We start from the raw sequence: 26,652 nt of genomic DNA, 5'->3' as shown, positions 1-26,652 counted from the left end.
GTTTAGACGTGATCCGATATATAATGACCTTGTTTTGTTCCAGATTATTGGCGTCGGTGGAGTCCGCCATCATTTGAAAGCATCGGGAATGACTCAAACGCACTATTTACATTTAAAGCACTATTAATATCTTTACTTCATTTTAAAGCTTGTCTCATATTCCATCGGCCCTTTCTGGTTTATTATTTTTTTTATTTCATATCATCGGCATGTCACTGAAACAGATTATGACGCCTTCCATGGCCGCAAGACGAAGAACCCTAATGAGAGTACGTAAAGAATGTTAGGAAAATTTCCTACCATTTCTCTGCGGTACTTACAGTAGAAGCCCCTTGGGTACCGTCATGTTATATAGCTGCTGGCATTTAGTGTAAAGTGGTAAGACTGGAGGAATTAACACAACTAGGACATCGCCAGTACATCCAGGACACCTGAAAATTTCTGAACCCATTTCCAGTTCCAAGTGAGAGAAGAGAACTGACCCAAAGGAGGGTTACTTTCTCTTTGATGATGATGATGATGATGATGATGATGATGATTTTTAATATGTTATGTAATGTTTGTGGGTATGCATGTGGAATCCCAATAGATATGAAAATATGTAAATGAAAAGAATATAACAATTCAGTAAACTCTGGTTAGTAGCTAGAGCGGGTAGGATTACATTTCGGTAATGCGACTGGACCACAAATCCACCGATAAAATCGCGCGTTAGATTCAACTTTACCCAAGCTATATAATAATAATACAAAATATTTCCTTTGTTTTTCTTTCTTTCTTTTTTTTTAATTATTATTATTATTATTTTTTTTTTTTAATTTTGAGCTGCAGTAGTATTTTACAATTCCTAACAGTCTTCTATCGGCTTGAGTCTACTATGGGGAGTCATATCTTGACTTTCTGCCTTTCGGCGTCTTTGTAAAGATGATTCATGCCAGTCTGAGAAGCCTGGGACACAAAGCTGGGCTGGGGGGGTGGGAGTTGATAAATAGAGCTACCTTTCAAAATAGGTTTTGAAACTTTTTGCATACTGGCAAAGTTCGTAATAAATTTAGTTGTTGGTATTAAAAGTAAAAACGACTTATGGGATAACATTAGATGCACAACGCCTAGTAACTTGTAACATGTAAGAGTGTCCATGTTAAGAGTCCTTGTCAGTTTAGAGGAAATGTTTCTTGAAATTGGTCTATCAATCGAGGTGACTTAAAGAACACAAGCTAGCAAACAAAAAAGCAAACAATCAATCGAAGCTAAATTTCAAGTGGCTCTCTCAATCGTCCCTCTTGTTTAACAAAGCTATCATTCTTTAAGAGTTGGAGTGAATTTTTAGCTCTTGTTGAATTGATCGCCTTGATTAAGCCGAACCGTTCACGTCAGGAGAGTGAGTAAGTGTATGAGTTAATAAAGTTGTTGTCGTTATTGCTGTGTTGTTGTTGAAGCAACTGATCAATAAGAATAATATTCTTCTTTAAGGAGATTGAACATAGCAGATTCTAGCCCATTCAAACAGCTACTGTAATCCCAGTTTCAGTTTTATTATTGCAAACTGTTTCCAGAAACCAACTTAACATAAGACGGTTAACATCACCCTAGACCTAAACCCTAACCCTAACCCTAATCCCACTTAATTAAATTTTATGGACATCTTGTTCATAGAAGCATGTCTCAATATTTAGCTGGATGATATATGCAAATTAGGCGCGGTGGCCTCATGGTTAGTGCGCTCGTCTCCGGATCGAGCGGTCCGGGTTCGAGCCCTGGCCGGGGACATTGTGTTGTGTCCTTGGGCAAGACACTTTACTCTCACAGTGCCTCTCTCCACCCAGGTGTATAAATGGGTACCGGCGAACTTAATGCCGGGAGTAACCCTGCGATGGACTAGCGTCCCATCCAGGGGGGAGTAGAAATACTCCTAGTCGCTTCATGCTACAGAAACCGGGATAAGCTCCGGCCTGATGGGCCACTTGGCTCGTATGCAGACTTTACCTTACCTTTTACATCTGGCGGCCAAAAACTTCCAGAAATTCTTTGAGCGAAAATGGCACCAGTTTACATCTGGAGTCATTTACCTTGAATGTACCCAGATAGCTCAAAAGGTTAGCAACAAAACATCTGTTCCCGGACGTTGTTAAATTTTTCATCAATTTTGAAAATAAACGGCTTTTTGTACTATTGCCCGGTCTCCCAATAAAAGTAAATTCTTAATTTATGCTATTGTTTTAAAAAAAGCTCTCAACAAGTCCGGGCACGGATATAAAATACGTACTGTTCTTAACATTATAAAGATAATGCCAGCTTCCTAGATGCTGTAAAAAGTGGTGCCATTTCTCTAAAAAGAAATTTGAGCTAAAGATAGTCCCGACAGGTCACGTGACCTAATTTGCATATATCATCCAGCTAAATATGACAAGATTTGCAAGCCTATTAGTCTGAAAACGTTTTAGGTTAATGTGGTTAAAGCCTGAGAAGATAGACCACCCCCCTAATTTTTGGGTGCAATAAGGAAAGAGCCATGCCTTAATTGTCTAGAAATCGATAAAAAATTACCAAAAGAGAAGCGATCAAGTATTTTTCTACCATTAACCTACATGCTAAAACGACTAATTGAAATATTCCCTGTCTATATGTCTGGATTTATGGAAAACGAGTCAAAATTGGGGGAAAGCCAGCTATAGTCCCCTACAAGGAGGGTTGGGGCAGACAGCCTAGGTCCCTGGCAAACAGCTGATACCAAACCGGGCCACAGAGTGGGGCAGTTTTTACGGTAGAACTTCTCATTTACTTTGCAGGACAGCCTGGGCCGCCACGCTGTGTAGGCTCAGGGACCAGCAGCCAGGCAGCCACACACAAACAAGGTGGGTGAGTAGGCTGTTTGGTGACAGACTGCTTGAGATTAATTGATATCAAAAGCCTGTGTATTTTCTTGAAAAAGAGGTAGGATCGTTGTGCTGAAATTGACACGGATATGTATATAATAGACCATGTAATTATTTCAATAATTACAGTAATCATAGTAATTATTTTTGTCATGTAAATGCACCTAGTTAGCATCAGAACAACTTGTTTTACACAACAAAAGCAGTGAGGTCTGTATCAAAACAAGGTCAACTCTAGCCTCGCTGCCATACAAAGGCCAGCTCACTGAGCAGACAACTGTAAAATGGTCGATTCGTGTTTTTGCCTACTACAATGGTGCATGTGATTGTTCTGATATAAATCACTCAATATGTTAGAGGCAAAGTGCAGAAAACCACCCTTTTATGGAATCGACACCTCTGACTGATTAAAATTAAGTCTTCTGAAATCATTTCCAGCTGCATCTTGTGCATCATCTTGCGAAAGGTAATTCACACTGTCAAAACAAAGACCGCGCTTCTGAAATTCACAGATTTCTATAGAAAATGGATCCTTCGTTTGAATAGTTTCAGTATCAGCATATGTTGGATTGCTGCGTCCCATATCGTCATCCACTGGGTACGGGTAAGTACGTCTTTCGTTTCGTGACATTGTTTTGCCAGCACTATAGAAATAAAATAATTAAAATTATCAAAAACTGGATCATTAGATAATGCAATTCGAGAGATTTCATTGGCTTAGCCATCATGGGTTATGAGCCATTATACCATGCTCTACCAATATGGTAAGCGCACGAGTGAGTTTTGGTAATGTTATTGTTATTCTAGTCTAGTTTGCTATTTTTTAGTGGCGTTTTTAATTAAACAATTATTCTACTTGCGCTTGTTGGATATGAGATGATTATAGCCAACTCGACGCTCCGCGCCTGGTTGGCTATCTAGCATCTCATATTCAACGCGCTCGTGTAAAAAATTGTTTAAATCCTGAAAAAAAAAAAAGTTAATTTTATCACTATAATGTGCATATAGCGTATAAATGTAAATTGATAAAGATGAGGATAGTTAAGTTATTAAATGGATCGATTCTAAAGAGGCTGCGAGTGGTGTCACTATTTCATGTCTAGATTTAGTTTGTTTTTTGAGATTTGCATTATTATTGTGTGGGTGACCCATAAACCCGAATCATAAGCATCACTGCAGTTGGAAAATTACTCCTACTCTTATGCAAAGTTATATACCGTAAAAACATCGGAATTAAGCAGGTTAAGACAATTTATTGATTTGGGGCACAGGAACGTTTTCAACTCATTCTGTTTAAAATGAAGCTGATCCATCTAGATCCAACACCAAATGATCGAAGGAAATTGTCCACAAAATAGATAGATGGATAGACATTTTTTAACTTAACGCTTTCGTGAAGTACATTTTTATTTAGTAATGAAAGAACTTACACACAGTGTTTCTGCACACAAAAGATGGTGAGACCAATCAGTCCAATAAATACGCAGATTCCTATTGCAATGATTGAATATAGAATTGGCTTGGATAAACCTTGTTCTTCAAGGCTGGAAGGGCTGGGAATTTCTGAAAGGAAATGTCAACATGTCAACAAAAATAATTAAATGGCGACAGACTATGGGATTCTTCCGCGGCGAGCAAACTTACACTTCATCGCCCAACTCAAGACTTGACAGGCCTGCTAGTGCTAACCTCTTATTGTCGTGCAGCAATATGACGCAATTTAACAATTTCACGTCGTTTTTTCATGCGTCTGTCCTGTTATTGATCTTGAATTTCGTCATAACATTGTCAAAGTAGCTCTGGACCCACGAGGCGATAGCCAAGTGGATCCGCAGACTACTTTGACAAAGTTATGACGAAATTCATTGTCAATAAAAGGACAGACGCATTAAAAACTGACATCAATTTGTTTTTTACGATAACAAGTTGTCGAGCTATCCACTCTCGTTTGTTGACGCATCGCATGAATTATAAATCCATGTGTCTGTCCGCTTATTGACAATAAAACTTAGCCAATAAACGCGCGAGAATTTCTGTAGTTATCGCAAAAAAATTATTGGTTTCATATCTTAAAATCATGCGATCACGTTTTCCTTGCATTTGAAATTGCCTATAACCAAGAGATGTGTTGTTTAACAGAATAAAACAAGTTAAAGCTTCATTTTCAAGTAACCTTGACAATTTTCGTGCCACTTTGATGCCGTTTGTCCAAATGTAGTTGTAGCGGATGGACAGGATAAACATGACGTCTGGGCCTCTTGATCTTGGTATTCATCCACTGCGCATGCCTGGCAACCAGTGGTGTTAAAGAAATACCCAAGCGGACAGTTCACTAATACAAAGAGTAGAATAAACAAAACAAAGTAGTGTCAGCATCTGTGTTCTAATTACTATTAGTAGAATTCTACTTGTATACTAATGCAAATGCTGCAATCTGATTGGCTGAGCTACTCGTATACTATCAGCCATTAGAGTGCAGTAGCTGTCGGTCGTCAACGAAATGCGACGTTTTCATCGTTTTCCCGAAATTTTACAAGAATGTTTAGATGTAAATTGGTAATTAAACTCCTGAGAAGACTAAAAGAAGGACATTAACTATCCCCACCTCATAGCAATCTTAAATATTGATAATTTCTTGTTTTAGTACTTATAGCGGTTTTCACTTGATTGCAGAAAAGTAATTGGCTTTGCATTACTATGCTACGCGATCGGTTTAAAAAGGACTAGCGGGACCATTTTATCCAATCAGAAGTAAAACCAAAACCAAATATTACTAGTTCGCAAACGTCTTCCAGCGCTTCGCGACAGCTACGTGTATTAACTTCAGGTTTTGATTGATTAATTAAGATTTTCTGTGTCCTCTGCGTTATTATTCCGCTTAAGTGATTACATTGGTTTTGGTTTCACAACCCTCAATTGAAAAATACAATATTACTTGTTGTACGTGAGGCAAGAAATTTGCTAAGTTGTTAATTAACTATCAATTAGCTATTAATAAGCTATTAAACTGCGAGCAAGGTAAGTGCACCGTATATTCTTATCTTGCCTTTCAAGATGGTACCTACAATATTTAATTTTTCTGATTTTTGTAAAGTCAGGTGACCTATTTTCTTAAAAAAATATATGTACACTAGTTAGTGAACAGTTTAACTTGGACAGTATTAAAAGACAGACTATTTGTTAGACAGGTTAGAGTTCTCCCTAGATGTAATAGAACATTTAAAGCCAAAAATGAAGACCGTCAAAAGCAAAAGGAAACTTCTTACCGCATCTTGTCCCTCTTTGGACTTGTCCTTCACTACAAACAAGACTGGTAAGCCGAAACACTGGCGGCTTTGATAAATCATATACTATAATAACTCCGCTGATATCCAGAGTCAGGTCTGTTTCGTTCAATGCCTCGAGCAGGTTATTTGATATTTGTTGACTGGTCTGGTTGAGGTCAAATAAGGGGGCGTTGCTTGGTAACGGAACTTTTAAAGAGAAATGCACAGTTAGGGGAATTTTAAACGCTTGCTTGCCATCAGCTGCCTTTCTTCGCCGGCGTGCCTCAGTTTGGTTTCCGCATTCAACCCTCACGTTGTCGATGGTGCACTTCCCATTGCAGCCTCCAGCCATACCAAACGGCGAGTTGCTGAAAAGGTCTATAAAGTTGCCGGCGATGACCTCGTTCACGCTCTCTCCGCCGCACTTGTCAACTAGATAATGTACATCTCCATTTACCACGGCTTCTTTGGGCATGTGAGTCTCTGCAATATTAAGATATTTACCTCTTAATAACGGAGAGCAATAGCCTCTCTGGGAAATATTGGCCCGAGGTCTGTGCTAAAACGAGCGAGGGCCAGTATTTCACTTAACGGCTCGAGCAAGCTAGGTAAGTAGCTTATTATATGGCACTTTGGCTAGTGGCAAATTTTGATTTGTCCGGCTTTCGAAAACAAACAAACAAAAACAAAAAAACAAAAAAAACTATAACCGTTTCCATGGAAACAGTCCGTATGGCTGAATCCAGACCAATAAATAACAAATCGAAACACTCGGATTCAAGACTATCTTGTCATAAAATAAACATATAATAATGATATTTTTATTAAACCATTATAGTACGCAGGGTACGAAATTATACCTTAAAACTGGTACAAATTGAACGAAGATAATGTGCTAAAAATGGGAGGAAAATGCCGCACATCATATTAGGTTTGTTTGGAATAACACGTTTAGAACATAGCACCTTCTCTTACTTGAGCAGTCGGGAAGACTGGGCGTTCCTTTCCCTGCATTTATCCAGGCTCCCTTAGGACTACACACATACAGTGCTTCTGGTTGATCAACGAACCCGAAACCTTCATTGCAGTGTACGGTGCAAAACATGCCCTTTAGCCACGTCTCACATGCCTTAGCTCCATCAAAGGTGGTTGTAAATCCGGACAGGTGTAATCTTTTACAAAGGTAAAGATAAATGAAAACTAGTTACTCGATTTACTAAAATTTAATTTTTGATTAAGCGCCCGCGCAAGCCTTGCATTTTTTGCCAGGTATTTCCCAAGGGTTTGTTATTTATTTTTTTTTTTTTTTTGTCTTTTCGTCTTTTGTCTTTTTGTCTTTAACAAAATAACGTTCAATAACTTATATGTATCTACCGGTTACAATGACTTGGAAATGGCACTTGGCAGTATTTCCTGCTATATCTGATGCAGTATAAGTTACGTTGTGCTCTCCCCATGTGAAGTCGCTTCCATTTTGTCTGCTTGTTGTAAATAAGTGGACGCGAACATTATCTGTGACAGTGACTCCTGGCAAAAATATCTTTGTCAGCTTCGTTGAAGACGTCTTGCGGATGTCATCGGGACAGTTTGCAATCTTAGGCGGTTCAAGATCTGTTTGTGAACATAATAATGATATAAATGATGTTGATGATGATGATGATGATGATGATGATGATGATGATGATGATAATTAACGTTACTTATAATTACTGTGGGTACAACATAACCTTAGCAACTGAGAAACCAGTGGCCCTCATATAAATAGTTTCAGAATAAAAAGATGAACTATTGAAAATCGATAACATAGAAAGATTCTCAAATATAAAACGGTAATGTAAAAAAAAAGTTATAAATAAATAAAATATGAGACACATTAAAATTTTAAAAAAGCAAAGCATTAGAGCAAGTCTAACAATTAAAACAAGACATTGAAAACTTTACATGATAAAATATTAAATGGTCCAGGGCTTTAAAAATGTCCATAAAATGTTTTAAATGATGTTTTGAAGATGGGTTATTAATATGGTAGCCAGAAATCATAATTGGTCTGGTCTAATGGCGTTGGCAAGGCCCATTTGAAATTACGAGCACCATCTCTTAATGAATTTACGGCCTGTGGTCTAATTACTAATTAATGGTACCAGCAACAAATTTTGAGATGAAGAAGTGCTACAAACAGTAGAGGAGGAAGTCTTTAAAGCGCGCCTAGCTAATTGTTGCGTGGATGTCGGAGCGTCCAATCACAGGTATATAGTTACAAAAGGTTGTAACTGGATACGCACCTGTTATTGAGCATCTTCGCGATCGCACGCCAACTGAATGACAGTCAGGTGCGTGGAGAGCCAACTAAAACCGAGAATTTTGTTATATAGACGATTTAGGTGGCCTAACAACAGTTTGCGGCTGTTTTGAGTACTTATAAATTGATGCACCAATACTATCACTCTTAATCAGTTCATTCTACAGTAAGAAATCTCAAACAGAATACCGATTCATTGGTAAAAAAAGGTTTGCACATCTTTTCGCGTAAATGGTTACAATAGCAACAGCTTAGCCTGGTAGAAACAGCCCTTATATTCGCTTAAAGTGCTTACAATTTAGAAGCAAGCTCAATGACCCGCATTTTTGTTATTTAATTGAAATCAGGACGTTGATAAGATAATGCAATTTACAAAGTTATTCAGCTGAGATGCTAAGAGTCATCCTTAATTTTCTAGAAAATTTAAAGAAGAAAACGGGAACAATTATTAGGCGAGTTGAGAAGATAAGAATTGTTGACGTTATGAACAATTTCTGTAAAGAGTAGCGAGGAAATTTTTTGATTTTTCTATATAACACTTGGGATTCTGTAAAAAGAACCTCGTATAAATAAAACATATTCAGCTCTTAATCGCTTTACGCCTTGTAAATGGGTGACATCAAGAGACACATAAAAGTGGGGGCTGCATAGGTTTCTCTGCCTTTTTTTTTTTTTTTTTTTTTTTTTTTGAGAACTTGAACGGAAAGTTGGAAATCGAAATTCTAATCCAATCTTGTGGATTCCTGCTATTAGAGCTGAAATGGGTAAAGCAACAGCTCCAAAAGATGAGCACGTTTAGAATTGGAATTCGATGACTTTAAGATAAAACATATCCTACCTCTGACATAAATAGAAAATGTACAGCTTCCAATGAGCCCAGCTGAATCCGTCGCTATGTATGTGATGTGCTTATTGCCAACATCCAACTTTTGGGGCGGAAGCAAACCACTGAGGCTTACGGACTCGTTAGAGTTGTCGGTGGGGGTTGGTACCTGCCACGTCGCGCTTGCAAATGGTTGTCCAGTTTCTGTGGGAATCTCCACATCGTGTGGGCATTGAATACTGGGAGGTTGAACATCTGTTAAGTGGTAGTTTGGAAAGATTATTGGAAACTAATCTCTCTTGGCGGAGAGGATGATTCCAGAAGTGAATTAGTTATGTGTAAATCTATTAGATGAACTTGTTCTGTATGATTGGGGGTTTTGTTGGGAGCCGATATCACTTACTCCCGTAGAAGCTTGATACAAGGGGAGTCAGATATGCTCTGGAGAAAAGCAATAGGCTCCAAATCCAACCAGTAATGGCAGTGAGTTCATCACGCGGGGTGAACTAAAGCTAACGAGAGGTTTTGCGGCCGATAAGATAACTGGTAAGACGCCTGATAATGCTATAGCGTTCCCCAATGTGCAAACGAAATGGATTGTGTTCGTTAAGCACCGAACTTGTAATGTGCTGCGAGGAGCAAAGTAGATAAGGAGTATATTGATTACGTCAGTGGATGTGAATGGACCAAGAAGAACAACGTTTAGCATGATAGGTGGTTTGCAAAAGGACAAAAGGTCAGCAAGAAGGTAAGCTGTACTGAATGACAACTCAGATAGCCGTTTAACGACAAGTCTTATTAAATGGATACCGAAGAACAGTACTGATTATCATTGCACAATTAGAAATAAAATACGTTTCAAGCAGATAATAATGTCTATACAGTATGGAATTTAGGGATTTATGTGGTAAATCTGGTGAGGACGAGGGGCAGTATGTAACAAGCATAATGAGTACGGCCGATGATAGTAATGGATCTCTATCTTTTTGTAGTTGAAGGGCCTATTTATCTCAGTGTGCTTGAGAGCTAGCCCTGCTTCGTCTGCAAAACATGGAAGATAAGAAAAACGAGGGACTATGAGGACACTAGGTTGCATGGATATCAGAATTAAAAGTGGATGGTCAAGAGTGAGGCTGAAGGCAGAAAAGGTCGGGGATTTTCAGAAAGGAATTTTCGCATAGAAAGGTCGAGGAGAAGAGAAAGACTGGGGAATGGTGGAGCTGAAGAATCACCAGGAAAAAAGAAACAAAAAACAAACAAGCAAACAAAAAACAAGCAGGTTGGTTAGAGAGCGTGATGGTCTCGTGCACCTGCTACCTCGGAGAAACATGAAACTGTTAAATGACGAAAATGATTAAGATACGTTACTTTCCCTGGTTTATCAGGTAAATAAACCACGTACAAAAGTACATCTACATTAGATACCTCTACATATTATCTTGGTAGTATCTGCACTCCAAAACCCACTTTCATTGCAGGATACGTTTTTTGCACCTTCCAGTCGGTAACCAACAGAGACATTGCACATGAAGAAGCAATCTGTTCCATAATTTACACCAGAGATCGACGTGCATGGATACGGAAATACCTCTCCATATGTTGGCGCTGTAATTGTTGGACACCTAACAACTGGAAGGAAGGAAACTCGAATTACGAACCATTTTGAAAGATAACTGGGGCTCTTGCACAAAGCTTTGGAATAAGAAAAAGTTGCTTTGTTCCTCCATAAAGCTTAATGAGTTGGAGTTCGATAGCTAGCGGTTCGTCTTTCGCTTTCTTTCACTTCCGTACTTGATAACGGAGCAAGCACGGTCGAGGATATCTTATTTGTTTAAAAATAAGAGCATTTAAACGCTAAGTGTATTCCTCAAGAGAGAAAACTACTTCAAATTAACGCGTGGCCTTTTTTAATTTTGTCTGTCATATATTAAATGAGTAATCGTAGGAAGGTTCGAATAATTAAGGATTTACACTACTCCTGATATTTGTAAATTCTCTCAAATTGCACTCCCTTAAAGGCTTGTGCACGCTTGATAGAATTTTCAAATATCAGCCGTAGTGTAAATCTTTAATTGCACTTGCATTCATATCCACCTACGCTTATTAAACCGTAGGGTCTCAGTTTCCAAAAAATCCACTGAAAAAGCCGTGAAAGTTTAAGTAGAATGAATAAAGGGGATAATTATCACGAACAGGTGAACAGAAGAGTTTTAACAAAGTATGAATTGGCCAGTCAGCCTTCAAATTAAATTGATTTCACTAAGAGTTGGATGAAAGCTATGTTCGTTCAATAGGTATAAACACAATTACCAAGTTCGATTTCTCGTGATATCCAGACTTACCAAGGTCACTATAGATGTTATCAGCCTCAGCCGATAGCACTTACACTTGATTATTCTGGATATAACGGAAAACAACATCCAGTAATTGTTCGAGCGAGTAAGGTAAGGTCAACTTTATTTAGGCAGGGTGGCCCAATCAGCACTTGGCTGGTATCAAAAGGGGCCCTGCGTAAATTAAGACTACATTAAATTTCTATACATAGAGATTAACGTTTACAATTATAAAAAATTAAAAATAAAAACTACTCTCTAAAATAAAGTCTAAGAAGATTTTTAAAAATGGGGAGCGATGTTGTTAAGTCATTTATCTTTGCATACGTCAACCAGATTCTCATACATAATCGTATCTTTTTGGTACGCTTCGGCGGTATTTCAGATGATGGTTCAGACCATGGTTTAGGCTATCGAGACACTAATCGAGCCTGTTTAGCCGAAGCGCTCCAAAAAGATACAATTAGGTATTATGCATGGAAGAAACAAGTTACTGAATGTCGCGAGCAATCAATTGCAATATAATACTCTCCTACAATGATTTAACAGTGCTACACGAAATTTCAGTTTTGCGTCAAAATATATATATGCAGATCAAAAAGAAGTGAGTAGTAGTCACTTACTGTTACAAAGGCTTGTGTCACCTGACCATGTTCCGTCTGCTCTACACGAGCGCTGTCGAGACCCAGCCATTCGGTATCCTTTATCACAAGAGAAGGAAGCCAGGGAACCAAATAAAAATCCACACGAAAGAGAAGTTATGGCCCCGTGTATTGGTGCTTGAAGAACAGTACAGGACTTTCCTGTGAATAACAGAAGTTCAGTTCTGTCTTTAGAGAGAAGCCGAACCATTAATCAAGCTTAATTATAATATTTCTTGGTATTATATTTATTTACCATAGTTTCTTGAAGACAGAAAGATTGACTTACTTGTTACTTGCACAATAAAAGTGCAGTTAGCTCCGTTTCCACTGCTGTCTATCGCGGAATACAGTATGTTGTACAGACCAATACTAAGGTTGACTGGAGGACGAATGTCAGGGTAGCTGACAGACACGTGATCAGAGTCGTCAGTCGCCACTGGTTCATTCCATAGGAGTAAGGCCCTGGACGAGCATTCAGTAGCATAGAACACCATGTTGTTGGGACAGGTGCCATTAAACGAAGGCGGAGAAATATCTGTAAACGACAAAAAAGATTCAACTTTTTAACGGACAAAAATGGTTGAACCAATCAAAGATATAAAGTAGTTGATAACCAGTACCCTAGAAATTATAAGGGAACATGATGGTTAAGTTGGTGACCTCTAACAAGACAGAAATTTATGAGAATGATGATGATGATGATAATGATGACTACAATAATAGTAATAATAATACTTACAATAATACTACTAATAATAATTACATTTTTCTAGGGCGCATTTCTCAACTCAACGCGCCTAAAAATAACTAACTCACTAACTAACCAAGCCGGTGTCTTCACGAGAAACCAGAAACTACAAGGGACCGCATACGATAAACGCTCCCAAAGTAGGATCTACAAGAGATCTGATCAGCCATAAAAATGTGTGAAGACAAACAATAGACTGCAAGGCTGATACTACGTGAAAAACGTTTCGAGACACCAACATGACAAGAACCGATAAAGTAGGATCGCAACAGTGGACAGCTGTTTCGCCCTTCTTGGGGCCCGTCAGCACTGCGTTGCGAAGATATGTAACGCCAGCCCAACAGCCAACGCACATAAATTGCAAAATGACCCGTGTACTATATCAAGTGACTATAAAATGTTTAAGCAAGCAACCGGAATGATGATCCTGCTGGTATACGTTGGATCAATAGTGATCTAATCGGCTTTACGTATAAAATGAAGAATACAAAAGCAAAAACCGACACAACGTAGGATGATCTTTTTGAAGGTGTACTATATTTGGGCTGGCCAAACCAGCCTTCTTCAGGTACAAGGGAAAATTTTACATTGGTACGTATTTTTATGTAGCCGATATTCACGTAATACCGGAAATACGCAAAAGTAATTGACAGTGTAAATTAAAGAAAAGCATACGGTAAAATAAAATAACATGATAAAAGAACATAATAGAAGAAAACAAATGGAAACAATTAATATGTTTCCTCGCGGATGTTCAGACCATTAGGATCAATTGTTCTGCCTTTTTGAATTAACAAAGATTCCCTGGCCTTACGGTAAGGCTAGGGAAGCTTTTTTGAAGTGAAATTTTTAATCGAGGTAACACGGTAGCAAACCTCGGTAAATGGCGGCAAAATCAAAAGTAAGCCAACTTATGTTTGTCGACAGTTGAACGCCTCATCATGGTTAGCTCAGTACCCGACAGAAACCGAGGAAACATTGCCGCGACATCTTGGCAGCCAGTGTTCACGCGTTCAGCGCGTAAAGAGGAGACAAAGATTCCTCCTAATATAAGTAAGTTTCAGGTCAACGGGCCAAAAAAGCTAAAATAAACTCATGCTTAGGCAAAGAAATCCCGGACTGCTGTTTCCTGTTCATCGCCAGTGCCGTAAGCGTTTCCTTTTTGTTAGAAGTTCAGTAGCTTAATGGCAGTGTACCGGCAGGCGCAACTAGAAGAAGACCTACCACAAATAAAGAGAAAAAAGTCATAATTGATGTCTATGGAGAAGGAAAACAAATGTTAGAATTTTAGGCGGCCCCAAATAAAAAAGAAGTACTGGTAAACGTTTACGTAGCCCGGGCTCCGCGGCAGATGCCGTTTCAGGTTTTTTTTTTTTTTTTTGCGGGAAGAGGCTCAGCGAGATATCAATTTTTTCTTTCCGGTATTTATCTACAAAGCCTTACATTTAAGTAGACTTTGGCCCGCCATCATCGCAAACAAATTGACAACGACCTGCGTTCGGCATTGGAGTAAAGTCAGAAATTCTATAATTTTCCGATAATTTCTGTGCCACATTGCAGCACTTGCTTTCCGAGAAACCCTCAAACCGTCCGTTGTATGCGGCTTATTTTAGTTAATTAGTTCCGTGTAAACAGCTTCTCTGATAACTGCGGTTTGGCTACGAAACTTCGGTAAGCAATAACCGTAGTAAACCTCTCTCGTGAAAACACGGCAAAAAAAAAAAAAATAAAATAAAATAAAATAACTAACTAACTAATTTAAATAATTAAACAAATTACTCAAACCGCAGCTGGTTAATCAACAGTGCGTAGTGTACTAGTTTAAATGTAACCTGTGTGATACAGAGAGCTATGTTGGCTACACGCGCGGGCATTTATATGCCCGCGTGGATGGCCATAAAAGCACGTCATCTTCAGCACGCAAGCACTATGACAACGACCACGCGGGTGCTGTCCCTGAGGACCTCCTTAGCTGTTTCAAAGTTCTCAAGAAATGCATGAACAAATTCGATTGTCTTGTCAACGAGATGCTTTACATCAAACAATTACCACCGAGTTTGAAGGTGCAAATGGATTCTATCCGTGCTAAAGCATTTGTGCAGCCACCTCCGCTATGTAAATTAGTTATAACTCTTGAACTCGCATTTGTTAATTTAATTCTCATTTGTACCCTTGATAATGGCGTCATGAGGTCGCCGAAACGTCGGGAGATTATATTGTTTGTTTTTACTTGTCTATGTATAACTTATGAAAAATAACAGTCTAATTAATTTAGTAAAAAAAAATAGATCTGCGGTTTAGTTTAAAAACTTTTGACGGTATTAGCTTTCTTGACGTCTTCTGGAACAGAATTCCATAACTCCGATGCAGTACAAGAAAAAGCTCTAAGACTTCCTCTAAATGATTTGCAAAAAATTCATCGTATTTCAATGTTAAAATATTAAAATATTGAAATATACTGGTAATAAGCAGATGCAGGTAAAAGAAAAGAAAACAAGCAAAAACAAACCATACGTTACTCTACACTAGGGTAAGCTAGCTAACTTTACCTCTGCAATGTGTATCGTTCGACCCAGTCCACTGTCCGTTATTATCACACACTCGTACAGAAATTCCCTCGAGAACGTATCCGGGTCTTTCACAAGTATATCGACATGTGTGGCTATAATTACTGCCAACTTGGCACGAAGGTGGAGAAATGACAACAAACGCTGGAGGAGTGAGTGCGCCGCAATTGATTACTAAAATAAACGAACAACAAAAAAGAAAATATGAATTTATGGAAGCGTAAATGTTAAGGTGATGCTTGTATTAGGACTATTCCTGAGATTAAGAACTTTAAACTTGATGTAATGCACTCTTCAATCCTGTACTGTGTAACTGTTTCCGACAGACTTCCATTATTCCACAAAGAAGCAGCTGTTTCTGGTATATTCTTTCTTTCCTTTGTCTCTTTGCTTTAGCTAGTGTGAAACAATCAGTCGTAATCGGCAATGGCTTACAGAAAGCTTTAACTATGAAATGGAGAAGGTATGTTCCTACCAATGTGAGTCATTGTGCCTCGGGTGTTTTACAGCTTTTAAAACTAAATTACTAACAGCCGTTGATCGTAAAGGGTTGTATTTTACTAACCTTGACAAGAAGGCATGTCTCCACTCCAAGTCCCATTTTCTAGGCACCGCCTAGTCGGTGAACCAATTAGAGTGTAGCCAATATTACATGTGAAACTGCAATGAGTGTTATAAGTTTCTGATCCGATATGAGTACAGCCGGTCTTAACTCCATTAGATGGAGAAGGCAGAGAAGGGCATGTTATGGCTACAAATAAACGAAAAGATCAGTTCTTAGTTCTGCGAAGAACTTACATCGCATAGACCTCACAAAATGCAAGTTCCTGAGTCCAGCACATCAACCATTGAGCCAAACTTGTCAAATAAAAATTAAACAACCAAATATTACAAGGATACGTACCCTGTTATTTCTCCGTGGTTGATGTCCCAGCTTGATGAATGTCAATATATTTTAACTCTATTGAGCATTATTCAGAGGGTAAAAATAAAATGGATCGTTTGATTCTATGAAGGCTGTCATCTGTATAACTTACCTTGACATATAGGCAGCGGGTTATCCCATGATCCAGGAGGTCTGCTGCCAGGGGCAACACACGTGACTGTTGATGAGCCATTCAAACGATAACCAATCATGCAAGAAAACTTGCATTGTACCCCAAAATGACTACCGCAGCTGCTCGTGCGCAGTGGACTTCCTTGGTCTACCATCAGCGATGTACAATTGATAACTGTTGACGTCAACATGATAAGCACATAATTGTTGGTTAGCATTTCAATAGGACTGTATTACCCGTCGAAAATAGCAAATTCTTTAGCTTCTACATGTGGGAAAATAATTTATCACTACATCACGAGCAAAATGAAGACGAGACAGCAAGAAATATTAAAAGCAATGTTTTTTGGTGCAGAGATAGAGGGAGATGGTGAGATACAACACCACGTTTTGTATGCTATATCTTATATAATAATTTGCTATTACAGATGTGCTGATACAAAATTTATAAAAAAGTAAATATCTGTAACTTCGTGTATATTCAATTCGCACCTGTTACTTTAACAGTGAAGCTACAAGTTGCTTTGTTCTTTGATTGGTCCTCTGCAGTGTATATGATCACGTGAGTTCCCTGACTGAGTCTTTGTGGCGGTTGGTAATTCGACATTACCGTAGGCATGATTCCTGAATTATCAGTAGCAAACGGTTCCGTCCAGTTTACTTCTGCTGAAAACATGCCACGTTCTGCATATACCAGCAATGGACTTGCTGGGCATTTGAGGCCAAATGTTGGAGGAAGGATATCTGAAATATGGAAGAAAACAATATTAAACAATCGGTTTAGTACCGCAACAAGTACTTCAATTGATGTAGCGAAGTCCTGAAATAACTTCTAACTGATTACATGTTGTATGTCACGGTAGCCTGTCGGGATCTTTTTTGCAAGGCCACACTTTCAGTTGACTCTCGCATGGCTAGCATTATAACGTTTTCGTTTGTTTTTGGTTATTCGGATGAAACCTTCCCAGGATTTCTTTGATGGGGTTCGTTATCAGCAGCTCTTTATATTAAGTTGTACCAAATTGTCAGTGATTCAAATGGAAGTTACTCAGTAGTATCTTAGAGGGTGTATGGTGTACTGGAACAGATACTGGTACCTGTACAGGTGATCGCGTTTCCACTCCATTGTCCAGATTGTAAGCACTTCCTAGTAACATTCCCGTAAAGGCTGCCATATCCACTTTGGCAGCCGAAGACACAGTTTGATCCGTACGTATTGCTACAGGACACAGTCAGCAGAATGGCTCTAGCAGGGATGCTCGAAGGCGCACACGTGACAGCTTTAAGTATAACGCACGAATTTGTTTTAATAATACTAGCAAATAACAAAAACGTGCTATGAATGGTATGCAAGCAAGTAATGACAAGCCTTTGGATCTTTTGAAGAGAAAGAAAAGTTATCGTTCTTAATTAACACATAAAAGCGATTTTGCTAAAAAAAAAAAAAAAAAAAAAAGATAATGTAAGCTTAATCTGGTTATAAATATTTTCACCTTGGCAAACGAAATCTTGGCCACTCCAGGTTCCATTTTCAAGACATTTTCTTGATGAAGAGCCGATTGCATTATATCCAGGATGGCAGACAAAGAGGCAGATTGTGTTGTAATACGCCACTGCTGTCCCTGTGCAACTTTGCCGGATGCCATTGGACGGTGCTGGTAAAGGTGGACATGTAACAGCTGCAACCCACAGCAAGAATATTTTGGTCGTTGGTGCTTATTAGCAAGGGTTTAATTGAATAAACGTAGGGCTACGTTGCTTGCACTTAAAGCATGCTTCAATAGAATTGTTATATAAACACTCACGATGCGATATATATGTTCAGGTACTTCTTGTTAATTATGTAACATCTACTCAGAAAAGATGTAGTCTCTGATATGCGTAGTTTGCCAAGAATCGTCTGACAAACGAATTTTTTCTAGCTTTAAACAAAACTAGTCGGGAGCCAGGATTTCCGTTCTTTCATTTCAACGTAAGAGAGGAATGGCGTAAAAGCAACAACAAAACAAAAACAAAAGGAAACAAAAAAAATCAAAACTTGTCCTGCACATTATCGGGCACATATATCTTGCCCATTTCCATTATCGAGATTTTCTCATTTTTTCCCTATATTTTCATCAAGAGACAATAGCACACTTACCATTACACTGAGTCTGAGTGCCGGTCCATGTCCCATCGCTGTTGCATGTCCGTGTTGTTGACCCATTTAGGATGTATCCTCTGTCACAGGACAAGTGGCAAGTTTTTCCTGGCAAAGTGGAACAAGGCTCTAGACTGCCGTGGATTGGTGCCGAAAGCTGTAGGCAGCGATTCACTATTTTACAAAAGAAAAACATTTGAATCCATACTCCACTTGACAACATTGCGTAGCAAGTATGTACCGGCCCGAGAACATGTACTCAAGGAAAGGGCTTTATAGAGATTTGTGGCATGGTCGACTTTGGGAAAGAACTGTGCGTTAGTCAGGATGTCCTACTGTTGGTCTTACGAAAACTTATGGCCCATGAAACTCATCATACATTATTGGTTTGAATCTGCTTAATAAAAATACACATAGGAATATGCGAGCATCATTTGACAGTTCGCCTGGGCCGGGCCTTACCTCCTTCACAACTGAGGGCGTCATCAGGCTTCAGCAGTATTCCTTCCGGACAAACGCATTGATGGCCTTGTGGATTTGGAAGACAGATGTGGCTGCAGTGTCCATTCAGTTGAGAACAGCTGGTGGACCCTATGAGATAACAGAGAGCTACCTTGTTATTTTTCGTCTGGTACGTTCACACAACACTCTTTTTTCACCTAGTCATTGAACAAACATTTTAACAAAACATACTTTGTGAACTGCCAATGGGCACCAACTCACTTCGTTCTACCTGTACACTTCAGCGCTTGACCCCCCCCCCCCCACCCCCGGGAGAAGTTAATGCTATTGACTGGCTATCTGCTCCCGGTTTCTTAGAGGGTGCCCCCCCCTCTCCCCCCCCTCCCCCCCGCGCGCGCGCTCCCCGCCGCAAAGAAAGTTTAAGGACGCCCAGGGAATGTACATTTTATCAAATCGAAGCTGATTTACCGTTAAAGATTTTTGTGTTATCATAAATATGCAATTCCATTGGCCTTCCCATTCCTTGAACCAATACTTCACTGAGAGAGGAGGTCATGTTGTATTTGTGGACACTCTTGTTTTTCCAGTCAGACCAGTACAGAACGTTATCAGTCAGGGCCAGTCCAAACGGATGCAGGTTATCAGAGGATAAGTCAAGTATGAGCACTCGGTTGTTTCCCTGGAAGTCAACTCTTTCTATTTGATCAAGGCTAGCATCGCACCAATACAGCAGTCTGTTTTCGAAATCCAGGGCTAGTGAATTTACCCACACAAGTCCGGAGCTAAGGAGAACTGTCCTTTCGGAACCGTCCATGCTGGCTTGTTCAATCTTTGGCGATGATCCCCAGTCACTCCAGTACATCTTTCTAAATAACAGATTTATCATAATAAAACAGAATATTTGGAATTGTATTTTGATTTTCCCTGGGATTTTAATGAATTTGTAGTGATTTCTGTCTAAACGACTTGCTATCATGATTTTGGTAAAGAAAATTTTCGAAAAGATTGACCTGCTAAAGGTCCAAAAGGCGTAAGACAATAAATAACACAATCGACTATTTAATTAACTTCGTAGGATAAAATATGACATTTTGATCCTGATGACAACTCGAATCTGATTGGTTGGGTAGTCCTTTTTGCAAGCGACCTAACAAACAGCATCATGATATGTGAGTTGACGAACGTTTTTGGGGAGAAACACTTTGGAGGAAAGATGTTATATAAGTATTTTCGTCTGTATTTTACGAGTGTTTTATATTCCGGCCTGAAAACACCCGTGTCTATATAGTAAAGTTAAACATACTTATCCCAAATGCTGCAGCTTTTGTACCAGATTACTTAGTGAACTCATTTGAGATGATAGTCACTATAAGATGGACTGAAAAGCAAATCAATTAAAACTCTGCATCTCCGAATTACCTCTCCGCCAGGTTAAGGATTATAGCTCTTGGTTTGTCAATGTTTGAAGTGATAAGGCTCTTCCTAAATGATCCATCTAACCGCGCTACTTCAACTTTACTTGTTCCTGCATCAGTCCAGTAAATATTTCTTCCCTCATAATCCAATGCCAGCCCATCAGGTGTCTCTACATTATTATACGCAATGACTTCCTCCGAAGACCCGTTGGGGAAGGCCCTAGCCACCAGTTTTAAGGTAACGTCTGTCCAATAAATTTTTCCTTCCACTGGATCGAAATCAACTGCCACCGGTCTTGAGATGTTTGTGCTGATTTTGAGCGGAAAGCAAGGGTTTTCCTCTACCGGGAGTGGAACCTTGTAAATTTCTCCAGAATCGGCTTCAGCAAAGATCATAAATTTTTCAGAGCTTTTCTTATAAAACAAACCTTGGCATTAATGGGGAAAAAATAAAGCAAAAAATTGTGATCAGTAAAGAAATCATTGAATGTCTGTCGCAACAAATAGTCTAGAATGTTTCAGAGTGTGTCCATAGGAAAAGCAAGCAGAAAAAGGTAGGTGGTGATACAGCTCGAATCATCGATTTCACTTAAACTAGTGAGTGAATGATCTTGGCAAAAAAAGTGACTAATTGCGGAAATACTTAAGTACCCTCACCATAATCACAGTTTTTACCATCCGGCTTGAGTGCAATACCCGTTGGACATGCGCACTGATATCCTCCTGGTTTTAGAAGACACAAATCGCTGCATAAACCATTCCCTTGAGAACAAACATGAGGTCCTACCGATAAAGAAATAAAGCATTGCAATAGTCAACGCTCGATATCTCAGTCTTCTAACAAGACTTTAAGGCCCTAGGGAAAGAGAAATCATTTAAACCCCTTTTCCCGGAGGGGAATCGGATGCAAAGAAGAAGTGGCCAAATTTAGCGTTTTGTCTTGCGAGCCTCGGAATTTCGTTAGAATTGTGATGTATTTGACGCTGGTCGAGTAGAATTTGCGTCTCTGAACGCAAAGGAGAATGTCAGACAAAGATCCGTGATATTAGAAATATTCAGAAACGTACTATTTGTTTAATAAGCATTGTCCCAGAAAAAAGAAACAAGTGGATTTTTGAATCCTTTGCATTTTGTTATTTTAAAGTTTCTAGCTTTTCCCATCTCAGGTAACTATGGAAAGCTGAAAACCGTTCCACAATGGGCATAACAGTTCTTAAATAGCATTAACAAAAAGGAAATAATTATTTTAGGTTCATATACCATGTACTGTTAATAGTTTAAAGAGAAAAAAATGCGGATATTTTACCCGAAAATATTAAGGAAGGATCAAACACGTGAATGTCCATGGGCATTTGCAGGCCAGTTATTATCACATCCTGATTTCCGCTAGTTATATTGAATCTTGAAACGCTCGTTTTATTCCAATCGGTCCAGTATAACATGTTATTGTACACCACTAGGCCAAAAGGATGGATGTTGTTCCCAGATGACAGTATAAGCTGTCGATTTCCACCAGTAAGGTCTGATGTCTCAATTTTGTCTAGTTTGGCATCGGCCCAAAAGAGACGGTTTGTCGTTTGGTCGATAGTAAGTCCATTTGGCCAGACAAGGTTTATAGTTACAATGGCTCGTCTCGCTGAACCATCCATCTCCGCCTGCTCGATCTTTGGACTGGCGCCCCAGTCTGTCCAGTACATCGTGCTGAAAGCGTCAAAGAACACGGAAACATTTTGTGATTGAACTCGGAATAAGGTAAGAACACAAGGGGCGCGCAGCAGTGCAAAATTTAGTACATCCATCGATGTCCGTATCGAATGCATGCCTAAGTATGAAACGTTTTTCCTCCTTGGACAAATTATCGATCGGCTTATGGCTGATTATAAATATTTAAGTAGTGGTGTCATTCAATTAGGATGGGAAAAAAAAATATATGTATTAATATACCGTAGATTACATTTTCCTTGGGTAAACCAAAAATTACAACATTTCACTTTATTCCGCCTGGGGGTGGCTACGAGTTGAAAATATGTCGATAAATAAATATATACCGCCATTCAATGCACAGTGGAACTTCGATATAACGAAGGGCCAAGGGACTGGCGAAAGATGTTCGCTAGGACGAGGTTTCGTTATATCAGGGTACGTTCGTTTGCATACATTTTACTATTACTGGATCGAAGAACAACATTCGTTATACGGAGGACCTCGTTAAATATATAGAGGTTCGCTAAATCGAGGTTCCACTGTGGTAACCAATTTCGCTTCAAATATATAGTAGAATATTTGCAACATTATGCATGACCAAATGCTATAAGCTGTGTTATCTTGAAAACAATGCCGGGACGTATATTTATCGTATGTTATCCCGGCAGATTTCACCTCAAGGAGAGAGCAATGCTGAGTGAGTTATTTTACGACCTTCCAATTTTTCGGCATCCGATTCACTTACCCATTTCTCTCATCCAGGATTATGGCTCTTGGTTCATCAAGTCCATCTTTGATGAGCAGTTTCCTGCTTGTCCCATCAAGCCGAGCCACTTCAATCCTATTGGTCCCTCTATCAGTCCAGTAAATATTTCGTGCCACGTGGTCAATGGCTAAGCCTTCGGTACTCTCCACGTTACAGCGAAACAAAATTTTTACAGCAGTTGCATTGAAAAATGCGCTAATTATGAGACCTTGTGCAATGTCTGACCAGTACACACGTTCTTCAACTGGGTCAAAGTCCAAAGCAATTGGGCGTTGATTTCCAAGATGACGAAACAAAGTTTGTACCACAAAGTAGTTAACATCCAGTGAAATAATGTTCGTCGATTTGGCGTCGGCGTCAGCAAAAATGATAAACTTCTTCACTTCTACGATAAGAATTACAAGAACTGTATGAAAACACATTTCCTGATTTGACGATTTGACTTTTTTCTCTCGGTGATGTAGAAATACTTATTGTACAGCTCCTTACAGGGTTACAAACTTTAATGCATTCTTCACCTTTTTGTCAAAGGAGTCATCAGAGCTGGCTATTTTTTGGATCTCACGAGGAGGGAGTAGAGATAATGGTTTTGAGGTGACCTTCAACAAAGATATCTTAAAATCTCCACTCAGCGTGTAGACGACAACGTGAATAAACGTCTGGTTGAAAAAAAAAAAAGCACAAACTAGGTTTGTCACACGGGTATATTTAAAGGTAAGTCGGGAGTTTCTTTTCTGTATATGTATATATATATAGATAGATAGATAGATAGATAGATAGATAGATTTATATATATAAAACCGACCTTGTTCCCTGCTTGGCAATAAGAAACAATTGTTTCCATTTAAACTGTATTAATTTGTGAATTGCGGTTTAATTTGCGGTGTTATCTCGGTTGAGACTGGCTATCATGGAGCAAAATCATTAACTGTATTCTACTTCGTCATACGCGATGCTTCAACTTTTTTAAGTAGACTTACTGTCTTTGCAGGTCCTGTTATCTTGCTTTACTGTCAAACCAGTGGGACAAACGCATTCGTAACCAGATTGTGTTGCGACACAAAAATGGCTGCATCCACCATTACTAACAGCACAAGCACTTGAGGCTTCAAAGAGACACAATGTAAAACAAAGTTTGTCACATAGTGTACGTAAACGAGCATAATGGCGCGCAGTGATACCGGCTTCCTCATGGCTTGAGCACGAGTGAACTTAGTGAGCACAATAGTGTACATGGTACAATGACATTATTGGGCACGAAAGTGGATTAAGAACTAGATACAAGCACATCAATTGACGAAATTGGTGATAAACCAAAGCAGACCAAACACTGCATCACCAAACCAGAACCACCGGCGCCAGTGCTTTGCATGGACCTTCAATCAATCAATGCATGAATCAATCAATCAATCAATCAATCAATTAGTCAACCAATCAATCAGCCGATCGATCAATGAAGTAATCAATCAATCAATCAAACAGCCAATCGATCGTTCAATCAATCAATCAATCAATCAATCAAGCAGCAGATCAATCAATCAATCAATCAATTAATCAATCAGTCAAACAGTCATTCAAAACATCAATCATTTGACCCGATCAACGAATCAGTGAATTAGTCAGTCACCCAGACAGTCAGTCAGTCAGGCAGTTTTTCAATCGCTGTAAAATAAACGAGCTCTGTTCATGACATGAAACTTCCTTTTTAATACCTGCTGGTTGTCGCGAGCTGTCGTACGGTACGATGCCCATAGGACGCCCACCATTGATGCTATAACTTCGAAGCACTTTCCCAGTTGAGGCGTCCAGTTGGTGAAACTCGTCTTTCGTTTTCCAATCCGTGAAAAATAAAAAAGGGGGAATCAATGCAACTGCAAACGGATGTAAGCCACTCTGTTGGAAAAGTAATTTTCTGTCGTTGCCATTGTAATCGACCGATTCGACCTTGTCCGTTTTTGCGTCCACCCAAAATATTCGTTTGTTTCCTTTGTCGAGGTCAGTACCATTAGGCCAGAAAAGATCTGTTGTTACAATGACGAGCCTTTGATTTCCAGTTAGTGAAGCTCTTTCAATCTTAGGGTTAGCTCCCCAGTCAGTCCAGATCATTAACCTCAGTGAAAGAATGAATGAATAAGTGAATGAATGAATGAATAAATCAATCAATCAGTCAGTCAGTCAGTCAGTCAATCAGCATGTCATAACTTAGACCACCAATTGTCTTAATTAATACGAAAACAGCGAGAGAACACAAATTTCACTCCATATCAATATGCCCAGAGAAGCTGAAAGTAAACTTGCATCAATAATGATTTCTCCTACACATCGAATTGGTTATTACTCATGGAAGAGATGAAGCATAAAACATAGATAATTCAGGTAAAGCAAGGTGTTGTAATTTTTCTTATCTGAATTCAGTCATTAACCATATCTTTTTATAACCCTATTATATCTGAGGTTACGGAAATCACGCCCTTGTATAAATTTAGGATGTTCGAATTACCTATTCGTACTGTTTGGATAAGCGCAGTGATATAAGTTTGTTAGCTCGAGAAAATTCCTAGGTTCTTTAACCAGAAATAAATTCTAAAAAGACACATTACTAACAATAATGCATACCCATTATCGAGATCCAGAGCTATTGCTCTGGGTTTCTCCAGTTGTGAGGAAACAAGGCTGCGTTGGTTATTACCGTTAAGGTCTGATATCGATATTCTATCATTTGTCATATCAGTCCAGTACAGCTGTGATGTCCTCCAATTGACCGCCAATCCATCACAAACTCCAATGCCAGTAATAATTGTCGTCGTGCTTGGTACGTCAATGCGGAAGCGTTTGATGTTTTTCTCTGTTACGTCACTCCAGAATATGTAGCCTAAACTGAAATGAACGTCTATGGCAACAGCTCTTGTTAAACCCGAAATAATGGAGTGAACAGCTGTAGTGCTATAGTCGATGGAAACAATATCCGAAGTATTTGACACCAGCAAACACGGAGGGCTGCATATAGTGGCTAGGAGCGAAAAGCGAAAAAAAGTAACTTTAATTTCAAGATAATGCTGGCATTATTAAATGCTCTTATTAGATGAGCGAAGTAATGCCTTGTAATTAGTCAACGGCGTCTTACCAGTGCATAGACGCCGAATGTTCTCCTTCCAACAACAACAGCACCGTCAACAAGAACAACAACGACAACAACAACGAATGAAGAAGCATTAAAAAGGCACCACGACGCCACAATCAGCTGTCGTTTGAAGCCAAATACCCCACTAATTTGTGAGAAAGGCTAGCTTTGAATGTTGCTGAAATGAAACTGCCGACAGTTTGGCTTGGCTTATTATCTTATCCAAGCATAACCGAGCAGCTAGTTGTAACGGGAAAAGTCATTCCAATTACCATGTTTTAAAAAGAAGTATCCTCCTGCTGATTTAACTGATTTAACTGATGGTTTACAGCTATTACTTCAGCTCTACATAGTTCATCATCATCACCCTTTACCAAAATCATATCGCCGATCTGAGGACAAACAGGGAACTAAAATGTGGCGCGCCAAAA

General features: G+C 39.1%; 1 pseudogene across 1 annotated transcript in view; it reads right to left on the bottom strand.

Annotated features, from left to right (window-relative positions):
- Nucleotides 1-1,486: 1,486 nt before the first annotated feature.
- LOC145502339 (uncharacterized) overlaps nt 1,487-26,652 on the bottom strand; it is a 30,358-nt pseudogene continuing 5,192 nt past the window's right edge. The window contains exons 3-29 of the transcript XR_014051313.1: nt 25,717-26,110; nt 24,813-25,210; nt 24,081-24,206; nt 23,080-23,485; nt 21,937-22,331; nt 21,282-21,413; nt 20,635-21,058; nt 19,684-20,081; nt 19,216-19,344; nt 18,754-18,927; nt 18,107-18,292; nt 17,711-17,893; nt 17,106-17,357; nt 16,594-16,788; nt 16,122-16,307; nt 15,539-15,730; nt 12,528-12,776; nt 12,329-12,400; nt 12,221-12,298; nt 10,690-10,893; nt 9,280-9,519; nt 7,517-7,753; nt 7,118-7,314; nt 6,143-6,625; nt 5,050-5,208; nt 4,307-4,439; nt 1,487-3,520 (exon numbers count right to left, since the gene is read on the bottom strand). The product of XR_014051313.1 is annotated as an uncharacterized LOC145502339 (transcript). The remainder of the gene's footprint in view (nt 3,521-4,306; nt 4,440-5,049; nt 5,209-6,142; nt 6,626-7,117; nt 7,315-7,516; nt 7,754-9,279; nt 9,520-10,689; nt 10,894-12,220; nt 12,299-12,328; nt 12,401-12,527; nt 12,777-15,538; nt 15,731-16,121; nt 16,308-16,593; nt 16,789-17,105; nt 17,358-17,710; nt 17,894-18,106; nt 18,293-18,753; nt 18,928-19,215; nt 19,345-19,683; nt 20,082-20,634; nt 21,059-21,281; nt 21,414-21,936; nt 22,332-23,079; nt 23,486-24,080; nt 24,207-24,812; nt 25,211-25,716; nt 26,111-26,652) is intronic.

This window comes from Orbicella franksi, chromosome 11 (assembly GCF_964199315.1).
Source record: "Orbicella franksi chromosome 11, jaOrbFran1.1, whole genome shotgun sequence".
In the NCBI taxonomy this organism is placed as follows: domain Eukaryota; kingdom Metazoa; phylum Cnidaria; class Anthozoa; order Scleractinia; family Merulinidae; genus Orbicella; species Orbicella franksi.
The sequence above is the reverse complement of the archived record's forward strand: the minus strand, read 5'-3'. Positions and strand labels throughout refer to the sequence as shown.